The sequence below is a fragment of the Pleurodeles waltl genome, chromosome 12 (assembly GCF_031143425.1).
Source record: "Pleurodeles waltl isolate 20211129_DDA chromosome 12, aPleWal1.hap1.20221129, whole genome shotgun sequence".
NCBI classification, from domain to species: Eukaryota; Metazoa; Chordata; class Amphibia; order Caudata; family Salamandridae; genus Pleurodeles; species Pleurodeles waltl.
Window position 1 is genome coordinate 124625744 of NC_090451.1, and position 13851 is coordinate 124639594.

The 13851-nt window shown below is 43.3% G+C and overlaps 1 non-coding gene across 1 annotated transcript; it reads left to right on the plus strand.

Moving 5' to 3' along the window:
* The first annotated feature begins 5923 nt into the window (after positions 1 to 5923).
* Positions 5924 to 5997, plus strand: TRNAT-AGU (transfer RNA threonine (anticodon AGU)). Its single transcript has one exon. It is a non-coding gene; the product is annotated as a tRNA-Thr (tRNA).
* The last annotated feature ends 7854 nt before the right edge of the window (positions 5998 to 13851 follow it).

The following is a 13851-nucleotide window of genomic DNA, read 5'->3' on the forward strand; positions in this document are numbered from 1 at the left end:
ACAGAGGTTGAATCACACCATACTAATGGTGTGCTCTCACATTATACTGGTAGCCAAGCTGTTAGGGTGCCCTCTGTAAGGGACAGGTCTCCTTCTGTTCATTCCCATCATACCTCTGTATCTAGAAATGTCCCTCCCACCCACCCTGATGACAGATTGTTAGAAAGGGAGCTCAATAGATTGAGAGTGGAACAAACCAGACTGAAGCTCAAGAAGCAACAGCTGGATTTGTCGTCCTTATTGTATCATTCTTTTAATTTGTTTTTTTTTATTTCAGTGCTCTTGTTGTTTTTCCACCACTGTAAGGCGCTCCAGGAACAAGCAGTGATGAATGAAGGTAAGCCTTACCCCAATGGCTTCATTTAGGGTGACTCTAGTCTGTTTGGCCGGGGCTCACACTGAGCTTTGCTGTCTACTACTAGGTTAGAAGGGAGCTGCTCCGGTTATTGGTTTTACAAAAACTTTCTGAGTATTGGGAAGTGTGTGTACAGTTTAATCAATTTCACTGAATGAATGCTCCTTGGAGAAGAAATGTTTTTACATATTTTAGTGAGTATGGTTGCTGTTGTGCACCATAATTGAATAGTATGTAGGGAAGTTAAATATTCAGACAGGGATACCAATTGTAAATACATTTGTGTTCAGGGCAGAAGCAGGAGGTTTCAGTCACTCATTGTGGGGCAGGAAGCTTTATTTTGTCTCTTTCTATTTCACTTGGATGTAAATCGTTCACACTTCTCCATGTTTTGTCGGTGCTACAGTGTGGAGATAATCCTGCTGTGACGAGGCACAAGGATCAAAGGCTGTGTGGTTTTAGTTTGGATTCTCATATGGGCCTGTAATTAGGATACTTACAAAGGGAAACTGGGGAAAAGTAATATTGCAAACAAGATAGGCATTACTGTTGTTTTTAAACACACACAGCATTCGCGCTTAGATGTTGGCATTTAAGTTTTGTTCTCTTCTGGGCATTTATGTTAGTTGTGGCGCAATAATTTTTCTTATTGCCTCAGCTCGTATTTTCAGAATGTTCCGTTTTTTTGTCTTTCCTTAAAAAACACAACTAGATAACGGCAAGTTTATGTTGGACCATACATGGCATTTGCGCTCAAATGTAGGGATTTCACATTTATGAGCACACCCAGGGGCATATTTATGCTCTGATTGCACCGAATTAGCATGATTGTTTTTACTCTAATTTGGTGCAAAACTAACTCCATATTTACACTTTGGTGCTAGACCTGTCTAGCGCCAAATTTATGGAGCTAAAGTCATTTTTTGGAAGTGGAGACCTACCTTGCCCTAATGAGATGCAAGGCAGGCGTTCCCGTGCAAAATATGACTCTATGGCCTTAACGCCATATTTCGGGGCATATTTATACTCTGCGGCATATTTATACTCTTTTTGCACAGAATTAGCGTCATTTTTTTAACTCTAATTCGGTGCAAAACTAACTCCATATTTATACTTTGGTGCTGGACCCGTCTAGCACCAAGGCCCTGATTTATACTTTTTTTGTGCCGCATTAATGTAATTTTTTGACAAAAAAGGGGCAAAAACGTACAAAATATTGGCCCTTATTTATACTTTTTGCTGCAAAACTGCACTAACACAGTTTTGCACCAAAAAATTTAGCACCGGCTTGCACCATTTCTGTGCACCAGCCTGTCACCATATTTATGGAATGGAGTGCAGTTAACCTTTCCAAAGAATTTTCAAATTATGTTTGATCCTTTGGAGCTAGAATTTTTTTTTGTATTTGTGCAGTAATGCATCAGATGATCGATTAAGTGATGTGAGATGTAATTCCGCAATTATGCGGAAAATGCAGCTGCCTCCGAAAACACATAATTCCATTGTGCCTGATATTGGCCTCCCAACATATTTACATGATAAACTACAACTGGAGAAAGGTCAATCTCGCATAGTCCTGGAAAATCCCATAAAGAAGTCTAAAACACAGAACCAGTCCTTAATCCAAGCAATGGGCCCCTCGAACCATGTCATTTTTGTACCAGCGACACTCATGTTGAATATAAAAGGAATATATTTTAGGCTGCACCTGTTCTGCACAACGCTGTCAATGCCCCTGGTCATGTGCTGTTATATATGTGGGTCAGAAGGTAACCCAGGTACCGTATAATCCGTGGCACACGTACATTTCGGAGACTCGTTTTAGGCGTGGAATCAGGTCTCAACTCTGACAGAGAGTTGGAATTCTTTCTTGTTGACTAAAGATGTCTCTTACATATTCATGACATTGAAGTTGGTTAAGCTATTTGTCATTACCGTCATCTGCTTTTTTGTCTGAAAAAGATGATATTTATGGTTTATATCTGTTTCCCATTTCCAATGGGGATTTAACATTGAGTTATGAATCAAAATCCTTCAACAAAGTCATCAGGGAACATACTATGCATTTTTTAGTTTTTACACGGTTGGGTATTTTTGATATCATTTGAATTAATTTTTCTAACATCTGTATAATACAATTCCTTGCCTTTAGAGTTTAGGTTATCGATTTAATGAAGAGGGACTAATCATGTGTCAGTCCGATTACGTGTGGTGATTTAGCCCAATTCCCCTTCACATAGGGACTGGACAGTTGTTTATAAGATGGCCAGTTTAGGATGAAATGGATAATGGTCATTCGTATTGTAGCCATAGTTCGGAGCTCTGTAGGCTTCCGAAGTATGGGTTTATCTTATATTTTCCATTGACATGGGATTGCCGGAATGGCATCATTATTATTATATATATTTTTTTGAAGTGGCATCCGTTTAGTGCACTTCGTTATTTTGCATTAATGGATTTAATCCTTACTGTTTAAATCGTGGCAGTACAGCCGATAAACAACTGTGCTCCCCCAAGCCATAGTTCGTGGTGACTCTGACTTCCAAAATCAATGGTAGTCTGTTTTTTAGTTTCATGGCATTGCGTGTGGTTGTATCACTGTGATTTTCGGTAGTCCGTTTTCCAGTTTCATGGCATTTCGTGTGCGTTCTTAACCTGCGGTCCTCTTGACTTCCGGGTCACAGACGCGAGACACGGGAGTCGCGCACTCGCGTCTCCCTGTTCCTTTGGTTTTTTGAGCATATTGGAATTTTACTTCAAATGCGGTGAGTACCGGTTTATTTGTGATTGTTGTACTTGTGATTGTTCAAACAACGTCGGTTTTTGATAGGAGACTCGGTCATGGTCTCGTACTAATTTGGCATGTTCTCAGCAGCCTCCTAGTCTCTATTCACGGTGTACTTTAAGCGTTGTTTAATTTCTCAGGATGCTTTTTTATATTTGGACTGGAGATTAATACTATGAGATATTGTGAGGTTGGCTTTGGTCCAATGGCATTTCTTAACTTTGTGATCATATTACTAGAAGATGTTTGCTAAATAAATCGTGTTTGTTCTGCTTGGTTTCACGTTAGATCTGGATGGTGGACAATGGCTGATATACCTGATATTCGCTGATATGTGGATCTAATACTAATATGGATATGGAAAATCGTTCCTTTTAGGATATGGACCTTGTCAAAGTAGGTAATTAAAGTGTGTTATTGTTGACCCATTTCTACGTTGAGCAGCTTTTGAGCATGGAGCTACAATATTTATTACTTATCGTATTTTCGTTGTTTATTTCTTTACGTGTGCACACATTGCAGTTAGGACTTCAGTCCACAACTTGCTTACCAGATCCAATTTGATGGACATTTGTTGATGACGTATAAAGTGGGTCAACCCTATAAAATTAGGAGGTATGACTTCCAATTGTTATAGCATGATGATCGACACAGGGGTGTATCTCTCGCATGGATTTCTGAGTTTGTGGTCGGTGCACGCCATTGGTTGTCTTTCCTTCGACTATGTAGTTTGTCTTCTCATTTTGTGATTTAATTCATGATTTGTGTGTTTGCGGGTAGACAAACCTATTGTCTCTTCCTTTGGGTCCTATTCCACGTTTTGGGTGATTCTTAAACACAAGGGACACTTTGTGGCTAATGCTTCGGCCAATTTTGTTTGGGTTCCAATTGGAGTTCTTTACTCATTTCTTACTTCTATAATTTCAAGGACTAAGTTCTAGTATTTTGGTTACTAACTCAATGAATACATTTACAATTTTAGCCCTGAAGAAGTCGTTTGGGATTTGAACGAGGATTTCCCATGACGAAACACGTGTTGGCTTGAGTTGTACCATTATGGAGGTGTTTTCAAACACGGCTTGAGTTGTACCATTATGGAGACATGTTTAAACATATGAGAAAACTATTCAAAGCACCGAATAAGAATGGACTTTTCAAACGTGTATTAAAAGTGGATACTTGATTCTCTTGAAATTACTTACTGATTGTATAAACAAGTTTTTGTTAGGTGTGCCGCACTATGTACCATTGTTTGTTGGGTTGTTTAAACCTGTAAGGGATGGGTGTGTTCCCTTGTGCTGGCACCCTTTCTTTCTTTTGCTCTCATTATTGCTTGAATTGAATTTGTGCCATTCATGATCCTGAGCGCCTATACAACCCCAAGTTCTCACCCCACCATTAGAGTCCTACACATATTCTATCTGCCAAACTTCTTCTCTGCTGTAGCGGATTAGGTGCGCCACACACACCTCCTGCAAAACAATTCAGATGTTTTATGAGGGGGCAGAGCAGAGAATTGTGGGTTAAAGGGAACACCTTCCGGTTTGGAAAGTATAAACTGTGTACTGAAGGGCATCATAGAAGCAAGCAAGTGATTAAGGTCTGGCGGGGGAGGGGCCGCAGAAAAAATGGTGCAGGAAGTACAGGGTTAGGGACTCAGAGCCTAATGTGTGACAGCGGCGGTATGGAAGGAGCTGGGGTGTGCGGAGAATGTGCAGCACACTGAGCATGCGCGATGCTGCCGAGGAGAGGCCAGTCTTATTCTGGAGCATAAAAGGGCAGGCGGGGTGTGGAACGGTTCTAGTCTTCAGTCCATCTTTCCCTGGAGTTGCTCATCCTGCCGTTCTTATGGTGAAGCGCCTTCAGTGCCATTCATTGTACAATGTACGTGTTTTATTATGATCGGTTCCTGGTATGTGCAAGATGTGCTTCAGCTCAGAATTGTTCCAGCGCCTCAATGCGCTGGCGAGTGAAATATGATGATGTACAAATGCTTGACTCACAACCACAGGCAGACACTCTCGTGAGACACCCGAGTAACCCACACTACACAGCAGATAACATGTGGCCGGTTAGTAGCTAATTATATTAGACATCGGGCCCGTTTTTTTTTCACTTTTTGCCTTTTTAGGTCATTTTATTAGAAAATTAACGTATGCAACTTAATCGCTTAAAGTAACAGCACATAGGGCTGTTGTTTATTCTTTTATACAAGTGATCTCTGGTGGCAGATGGTTTTACCAGAAACTCTTTATAGCCATTGATGGGTAACAGGACCCTCCTGTTGCTGTGACTCCAGCCTCCGCCATGTTTTCATGGGCCTCTCATAGTGCACGTTTTGAAGCGCTGTTTGAATCCGGGCTGCATGACCCTAGGCACTTTCACTCGGAGAGTGTCGAGTTTTAGATGGGGTGGCCAGAGGTCACGAGAGGTGTAGGAAGGAGCGCGTGGGTTATGTAAGCCTTAGTTTAATTATATTGCTTACATTGGTAACCTTTATCATTGCACTCTAATATTGTTGTGTTAAATGTAAGTTTTGAGCACTTCGTCTACCCCTGTATGGCGTTCACCCATTTGAAAACATTAGAAAATAAGAACATATAGGTATGTATAGTGAGTGATAAGCATTTTTCATGACCTATTGTGTATTTTTTTCCATTCCATTATCAGGATTTCTTCTCCGTCTTCTTTTTTGTTAGAAGGTAAAACAAAATAGCAAAAGTATGCATAGTGTACCTTTGACACTTACACCCTAATCTCTATACAAAAACACTAATGGGCAGGGCGCTGTGGCTTAGTTGGTTAAAGCGCCTGTCTAGTAAACAGGAGATCCTGAGTTCGAATCTCAGCAGTGCCTTTTAAAAAAATAATGTTTTTTCCTAACCAATAAAACCTACTGTTTTGAAATTTTCAAAAAATGTGTTGTCTGCTTACCCTGTTAATACTCTTTTTATAGTTGTCACAGGTAAACCATAATCCTACTTGAAAGCTAAAAACACGTTTTGGTATTTAATTGAGCATCTGCTGTCCCCCCCAACCACGATTATCTTTTTCAAATCCAACCGGTGTGGCATTGTGAAGTGAAAACAATATCCCAAGCTGCACCCACATCATTGTACAGTCGGGATGGCATTAATATTGGTGAGCCAAATACCAAGAGTGCATAATTCTGACTCGACATCGTGGCTCGTCTATGCACTACCAGACACTCCCTGCCTATGTATCTAACTCTTGCATGTTCTTCCTTTCTCCCTGTTTTTCCTGTTTAGATCTTCATCCGTCTTACTGCTTTGCGTGTTTGACCCTGTCTTGCTCTTGGTGAATGTCTGCTGCAGAAACATAAGTTCTGGTTCCTGAAAATGAGCGCCGGTGCCCAAGAGTAAACTCCCAGCTCAAAATAAGCTCCAGAACCAGATAATTACAGCACAGGCAGCCGCAGTGCAAGCTTCATCAGGAAAAGATGACCAGAAGGGGTGCACTATATTTTATCTTTAATCAAGTTCAGTACAATATGAAGAAGAAGCAACTGCCCAGCACTCTAACCCAGTTACGTAACAAGAATTGAGGGGCGTAGCTGCAAAGTTCATGAAGGGGGCTCCCTTTCAGACTCACTCACGAGTTCTCAGGCTAGGGTCCTCTTCTGAGGGGGGCCATAGAGCTTGCCCCCGGCACCGCTGTGACCTTTGTTACACCATTGCTTCAACCCTCTCACACTGCGCCTTGTTTTCTCATTCCTCAACCACCTGTTCCAGCATGGAATGCGGGGACATTCCATACGTATCTCATTCCCAGAGAAAATACATTCACCTTATCTGAAAAGACTGTGGATAGGCCAAAAGTGATGGAGCGGTGCAGAAGGAGCAGTAATAAAACCAACAGAAAACAAGCATTTTTACAACTGGACAGGGTGCACAGCACAAGTAAGGCCTTGTCTGGAGTACTGGGTACATTTCTAAAGGGCTCCTTTGGAATAAGCTGTCTAACCCTCGCTGCCTCCCCTGGTCATTTGATTTCCACTTTAGAGACCAATCTATCCTATTATGGCCAAACCTTGAACCACTTCTGAAGTGTTGTGTCTAGTTCTGCAGAGACCTCTTAGGGTATTGAGCCAAGTATACAAAGTTCCATCTATTTTTTTGGTAAAGTTTTCAAAACCTCTCCAGGAGCATTGATGCTACTTTTAAAGACTACGTCTGGGATAATTTATCCGGATCCGGTGGCCGCCTATGGTGTATTGTGGCTGCTACTGAAGGGTTTATCAATCAATCAATCAATTTGTAAAGTGCGCTACATACCCGTGAGGGTATTAAGCGCTGGGGGGGGGACTGCTACTGCTCGAAGAGCCAAGTCTCGAGGAGTTTTATGAAGGAAAGAAGGTCCTTGGTCGGTCATAGATCTGGCGGGAGGGTGTTCCAGGTCTTGGCGGCGAGGTACGAGAATGATCTGCTGCCGGAAGATTTGCGTCGGATGCGGGGGATGGAGGCGAGGGCGAGGTTAGCGGAGCGGAGATGTCGAGTGGGGGTGTAGAAGCTGAGTCTGTTGTTCAGGTATGATGGTCAGGTGTTGTGGAGTGCCTTGTGTGCGTAGGTGAGGAGCTTGAAGGTGATCCTCTTGTTGACGGGGAGCCAGTGAAGGTCTCTTAGGTGGGGGGGGGTGATGTGGCAGTGGCGAGGGAAGTTGAGGATGTCGGGTGGAGGCGTTTTGGATGCGTTGGAGGTGTTGGAGGAGTTTGGATGAGATCCTGGTGTACAGGGCGTTGCCGTAGTCGATTCTGCTGGTGACGAGTGCCTGGGTTACTGTTTTTCTTGTTTCTGTTTGGATTCATTTGTAAACTCTGCCAAGCATGCAGAGGGTGTTGTAGCAGGAGGAGGAGATGGCACTGACCTGCTTTGACATGGAGAGTGAGGAGTCAAGGGTGAAGCAGAGGTTTTGTGCGCTGTCGGTAGGTGTCGGTGGGGGACCCAGCGTGAACGGCCACCATGATTTGTCCCAGGTGGAGGGGGTGTGCCCAAGGATGAGGACCTCTGTTTTGTCTGAGTTCAGTTTTAGCCGGCTGTTTCTCATCCAGTCGGCGATGGCTTTTAGTCCCTCGTGGAGGTTGGTTTTGGTGGTGTGCGGGTCCTTGGTGAGGGAGAGGATGAGTTGGGTGTCGTCGGCGTAGAAGATGATGTTGAGGTTGTGCTGGCGGGCCACTTGTGCAAAGGGGCCATGTAGATTTTGAACAGTGTCGGGCTGAGGGATGAGCCCTGGGGTACGCCGCAAATGATGTTGAAGGCTTTGGCTTGGTACAGGGGGAGGCGGACTCTTTGGGTTCTGCCGGCGAGGAAGGATGCGGTCCATTCGATGGCTTGGTCCTGGATTCCTGCTGCATGGAGGCGGGATTTTAGGGTGTGGTGACAGACAGTGTCAAAGGCGGCTGATAGGTCTAGGAGGATGAGGGCTGATGTTTCTCCATTGTCGAGGTGGCTTCTGATGTCGTCTGTGGCGGCGAGGAGGGCGGTTTCGGTGCTGTGGTTGCGTCTGAAGCCGGACTGGGAGGGGTCGGGGATATTGTTGTCTTCGAGGTACCGAGTAAGCTGAGTCTTGACGATTTTCTCGATGACCTTTGCCGGGAAAGGGAGCAGAGAGATGGGCCAGAAGTTTTTCAGGTCCTTGGGGTCCACCTTTGGTTTCTTGAGAAGGGCGTTGATTTCAGCGTGTTTCCAGCTTTCCGGGAATCTTGCAGTTTCGAAGGAAATGTTGATGGCTTTCCTTAGGTGTGGTGCAATGGCTGCGTCTGCTTTGTTGAAGCAGACTGTTTATCTAGAGTATTGTGTCAGTTATCAAAGGTTGTTTTGGCATTTTGTATCATGTCCTAATGACACCATGAAGTTTTTCTTCTTGATCAAAGGCCGCCACTTTCATGTTTCCAGTGCAGCAGATATCATCTTGTTCTTGAAGCCACGCCTAAAGTATTGCGTCCAGTTGTAATATTTGTTTTACTACTTTAGCCCATACTTACAGCGTTGTTTAGTTCTGGCCGGTGCACTTGCAGTGTTGTTTTCAGTTTTGGAGCCAAACCCAGAGGCTGTCTTCATTTGTGGATACTGCATCCGGGGTGCTTATTCAATTCTAGAGGCTTCATCTGAAGTATTCTGAGTGGTGGAAAATCATGTAGTGTGTTGTGTCCAAATAAAAATCCTTCATCCATACTATTGTGTCAAGTTTTTAAGGCCACATATTCAGTTATGGACGCCTCACCTTAAGTTTTGTATCCAGTTCTAGAGGCTGCTGCTGAAATATTTTGACTGCCTTGGTACCCTCATCTGCAGGATTGTGTCAAGTGCCTCGCACCCCATCTGAAATATTGTGTCCAGTTCTTGATGCCTGACTTAGAATTTTGCTACAACTCTTTGAATGTTTGAGTACCGCATCTTGCATATTGAGCTATTTCTGTAGGCCTCCCTGGAACATTGTGTTCAAATATGGTGGCAACATTTTATTGGGAATATCCCTGGTGGTCAACTCTGGAGTCTGTGCCCAGTTTTGGAGGCCTCATCTGGAGTAAAGTACCAATTTCTGGAAGCCACAGCTAAAGCGCTAAAAGCACTGATAGGATTCTCGTCTGGAATATTGTACTTGGGTTTAAAAGACAGCTCTGTTATAGTATGTTCATTTCCAGAGGGCTTATGAGAAGTTGTGTGTCCATTCATGGAGACTTTGCTTGTAGTACTGCTTTCAGCTCTGGTTGCTTTGGAATACTGCATGCACCTGTGTTGGCATAATCTGTATAGCTTCCTCAACTTTTCTTGGCTTCAACCAATGTGTTATATCCTTTGCCTAAAACTATCTCTGGAATAGTGTGTGAATGTCTGAAAGCTTCATGTGGAGTAGTACTACTACTTTCAGAATCCACATCTGGACCATTGTGTTCAGATCTGAAGGCCATATCTGATGAGGTATATTCAGGTTTCGATCTACACCTGATGTCAAAATTCTGTTCTAAATGCTTTGTCTGTAATACAATCCTACTGATTAAAACCACATTTAGAATATTACGTTTAAATTCTCTAAACTTCTGATGCAGTATTAAAATTTGTTAGAAACTGCACCTTTTTGCATGGTCAACCCCTTCTTTTGCTCACTGGTATTGCTAGTGTTTGAATTCTGCGCACTGGGATACTACTCTCGAGTTCCTACTGTATGTGCTCTGATCCCTTAAACATGGCAAACCTGGATCAACAAAAACCGGCATATTTACCTTTCCAGTAAGGCCATAGTATAGTGTGTGGGAAACTACACTAGTAACATGGAAAATACAGTGTTACCTGTGGACTTCAATACCCATTGTGCTATTTACTAGGCAGACAAGGGAAAAATATGGCTTTAGACCTACAAGTGTAGCCTGACTAATGCAACTTTCATACCTACATGGAAACTAGGAGTAAGATAAATTCTGCTCCACTGGTGGAGTTGGTGACATTTTGCCGCTCCGTGTTACGCTTGCAACGCAGAGTTCTTGACAAATTCCTCCAACCTCCGTGTGGCGGGATTTTTCTCATTTGCGTTTCATCAAATTTAAGTTGGCGAGCACGAATGGGAGTTGGCATCCTTTAGCATGGGTGATGGGGGGCACCCAGCAAGATTTTCTCACTGCGAACAGTGGCAGGCAGTCTCAACCATTCACAGTAAGAAAGCTGAGGCTTGAGTAGAAAATCTATTTGAGCGGCAGCAAAGTTAACTTAAGTAGCAGCTCCCTATGGCCCACAGAGCATGGTGCTGTTCACAACGATTTACAGTGTGGAATTGTCTCCCGATGCTAAAAATCAGCATGAGCACCACAACATGCCAATTTCCACCCTTTTGCTGAACTCAGCAGAATCTCACAAAGTTTTTTATGTAACTCTGTGGACTTCTGCAGAGTTAAACTCCACAAGTTCCACCCACCTCAAATGTAACCCTGGCAAAATAACTAGGGGAGTGTGAAATTCTTGCAACTTGAGCATTTATGTGAAATGCAAAACTGGTATTTGTCTCTGTATCTGGGTGCAAAGTGCAGATTCATTTCATTGTAAAACTAATGCAATTGTGCAAAAACAACAAAAGCACAGCGAAAAACAGCTGCTCATTCTATATCATTTGCATTTTCCCATGCATTTGTGCTTATTTTTCACCATGAGTGGTGGATTCAAGTTACATTTTATACAGCAAACAATGCATATTTCTGCAATGTGGGATAATAGGTAATAATTTGAATTTTGCATAGCAAGAGTAGTGCATGAATTATGACACTTATGCTACTTATGCCATTGTAATGGAAATTTTGCCTGCTCTTTAGAATAACTTTTTTTGAGAGATAGAAATCCTACATTAAAAGATTGAGTAGATGTGATCAGAATCTTTCATTCCAGGTGCGGAATTGATGGGATTTGGCAAATGCCCTTTACTCTTGTAAGATGGAGTTCTGTCTAAAATCCGCCAATCACATTGTGGTGAAATATTTCCTGCGAGGCTCCCAAAATGTGAGTGCAAGCAAGATTTTGCATCCTCTCACCATTTTCTAGCATGGGTAGTCGCAGGCTGCCTCTCAAGTACATTTGCTGCTTCTTGAGTAGATGTCGTACTTGAGCAGCAGCAAAAATCACTTCGAATGGCCTAGTGCCCTTGATCGCTGCCTGGTGCTGTTCAAGCAGATTTTTCAGATCTGCTCCCACTACTGATGCTAAATTGCAGCACCAACAGCACAACATGCATATTTCTGCCTGTTGGCGGATCTTAGCAGAATCTCACAAAGTATTTACATAATTCCGTTGAATCCCACGGACTGAAGTTCCACTAGTTCTGCTTACAACTAATATTGAGCAAGTCATCCTAAACAGGACTTGTAGTCCACAAGGTAGCCTGCTTAGTATTTAAAGGGGACCATTTAAGGATCTCATGTTGGCATGTTCCTACAGCGACTAGCCTCTAAAACCTATTTTCACTGCACAGGAATGTAACTGATACTACGAGAAAACTAAAAAGCAAGTAAAATACTACTTTTGCTAACTCTAGTTTGGAATAAGCTACATAAATTATTCAACCACTGCTGTGCATACTTATTAAAATTTAATTCAATAGTGAATTTCAATTTTCTAAAAATAGACAGGAAAGGTAATATTTAAATACTTAGACTTTGCCTGTCTGAATCCCAAGTAGGCTAATTAGCATTAGCCTGCCAGCAACTTCCCTGTTAGTTTTTTGCCCTGAATGGGGTATGCAAACTGTATCCAGAAACGGACCAATGGGTTGTACCTTTTAACATGAAGACCAGGATGTAAGGTATTCTGACTTACCTCAGCCTCAGGAAGGGCAGCTGGGGATGGTTCTGGAACTTCAACAACATGAAAGGGACCAGACTGACACCTATATATTAATAGTTATGAGTAAAGGGAAACTTGGGGGAAGAATATGCTTCTCCCATGTTGTTAGTTCTGGGGGAGGAGGTGGGGGTCCGCCGCCAGTCCTCTGAACCGCTATCTGGTGTCTTGAGACCACGGAACGCACCTTCCCCCGTAGGTCGTTCCTCCTCTTCCTGATGTCATCCCGTGTTCTTGGGTGCTGTCCCACTGCGTTGACCCTATCCACAATTTTGCGCCATAGCTCCATCTTCCTAGCTATGGTGGTGTGCTGCACCTGTGCTCCGAATAGCTGTGGCTCTACCCGGATGATTTCCTCCACGATGACCCTGAGCTCCTCTTCAGAAAACCTGGGGTGTCTTTGCAGTGCCATGGGTGGTGTGGGTGATGTGTGGGATGGTGTGTGTTGTGATGTGTAGGGTGATATTTAGAGGTGTGTTGTGTGAGGTGCGTAGATGTTGTGTGAGTGATGGTGTTGAGTGCCTGTGGATGCTAGTTTGTAGATGGTGGTGTCTCTCTCTGGCCTTCAGTCGCAAATTGTTGTCGTAGGGATTTGTGGGCGATCTGGGTGTGTGTTTTATATTGTATTTGGTGTGTGGGAGTGGTATGTGTATCAGGTGTGTGTATTTCGAATTGTCCAGTGTGGTTGTGTTTGTAAATGTGTGTGTATTTTGAGCGCATCGGTGTGTACCGCCAATGGAATACCGCGGTTGAAAGACCGCCACATGGATTCGTGGGTCTTGATAGTGTGGGCGTATTCCTGATGGCATGATGGTGGAGGTTCTGTTATCGGCAGTTTATCATTTTCCTTTGGTGTGGCGGACTTGTGTGGGTGTCTAGATTTTGGCGGATTCCGAGCTGTGGGTCATATTAGGTTTGGTGGAATTCCCTGGCCGCAGCGGTGTGTTGGCGGTCTTCTGCACGGCAGTAAGTGGATTTTACCGCTAATGTTGTAATGATCCCCTAAGTCTTATCCACCTCGGGTGACACCTGTCGCTCCAATCCCGGTTGTGCTCTGGCCAAGTAGCAGTGCCTCATCTCTACTCAAGGATTTTTTTTGAAAATTAATTAGAAAATTAACGTATGCAACTTAACCACTTAAAGTAACAGCATATAGGGCTATTGTTTATTCTGGTATACAAGTGAGCTCTGGTGGCAGATGGTTTTACCAGAAACACTTTATAGCCATTGATGGGTAACAGGACCCCTCCTGTTGCTGTGACACCAGCCTCTGCCATGTTTTCATGTGCTTCTCATAGTGCACGTTTTGAAGCGCTGTTTGAATCTGGACTGCACAACAAAAAGGCACTTTCACTCGTAGAGTGTCGAGTTTT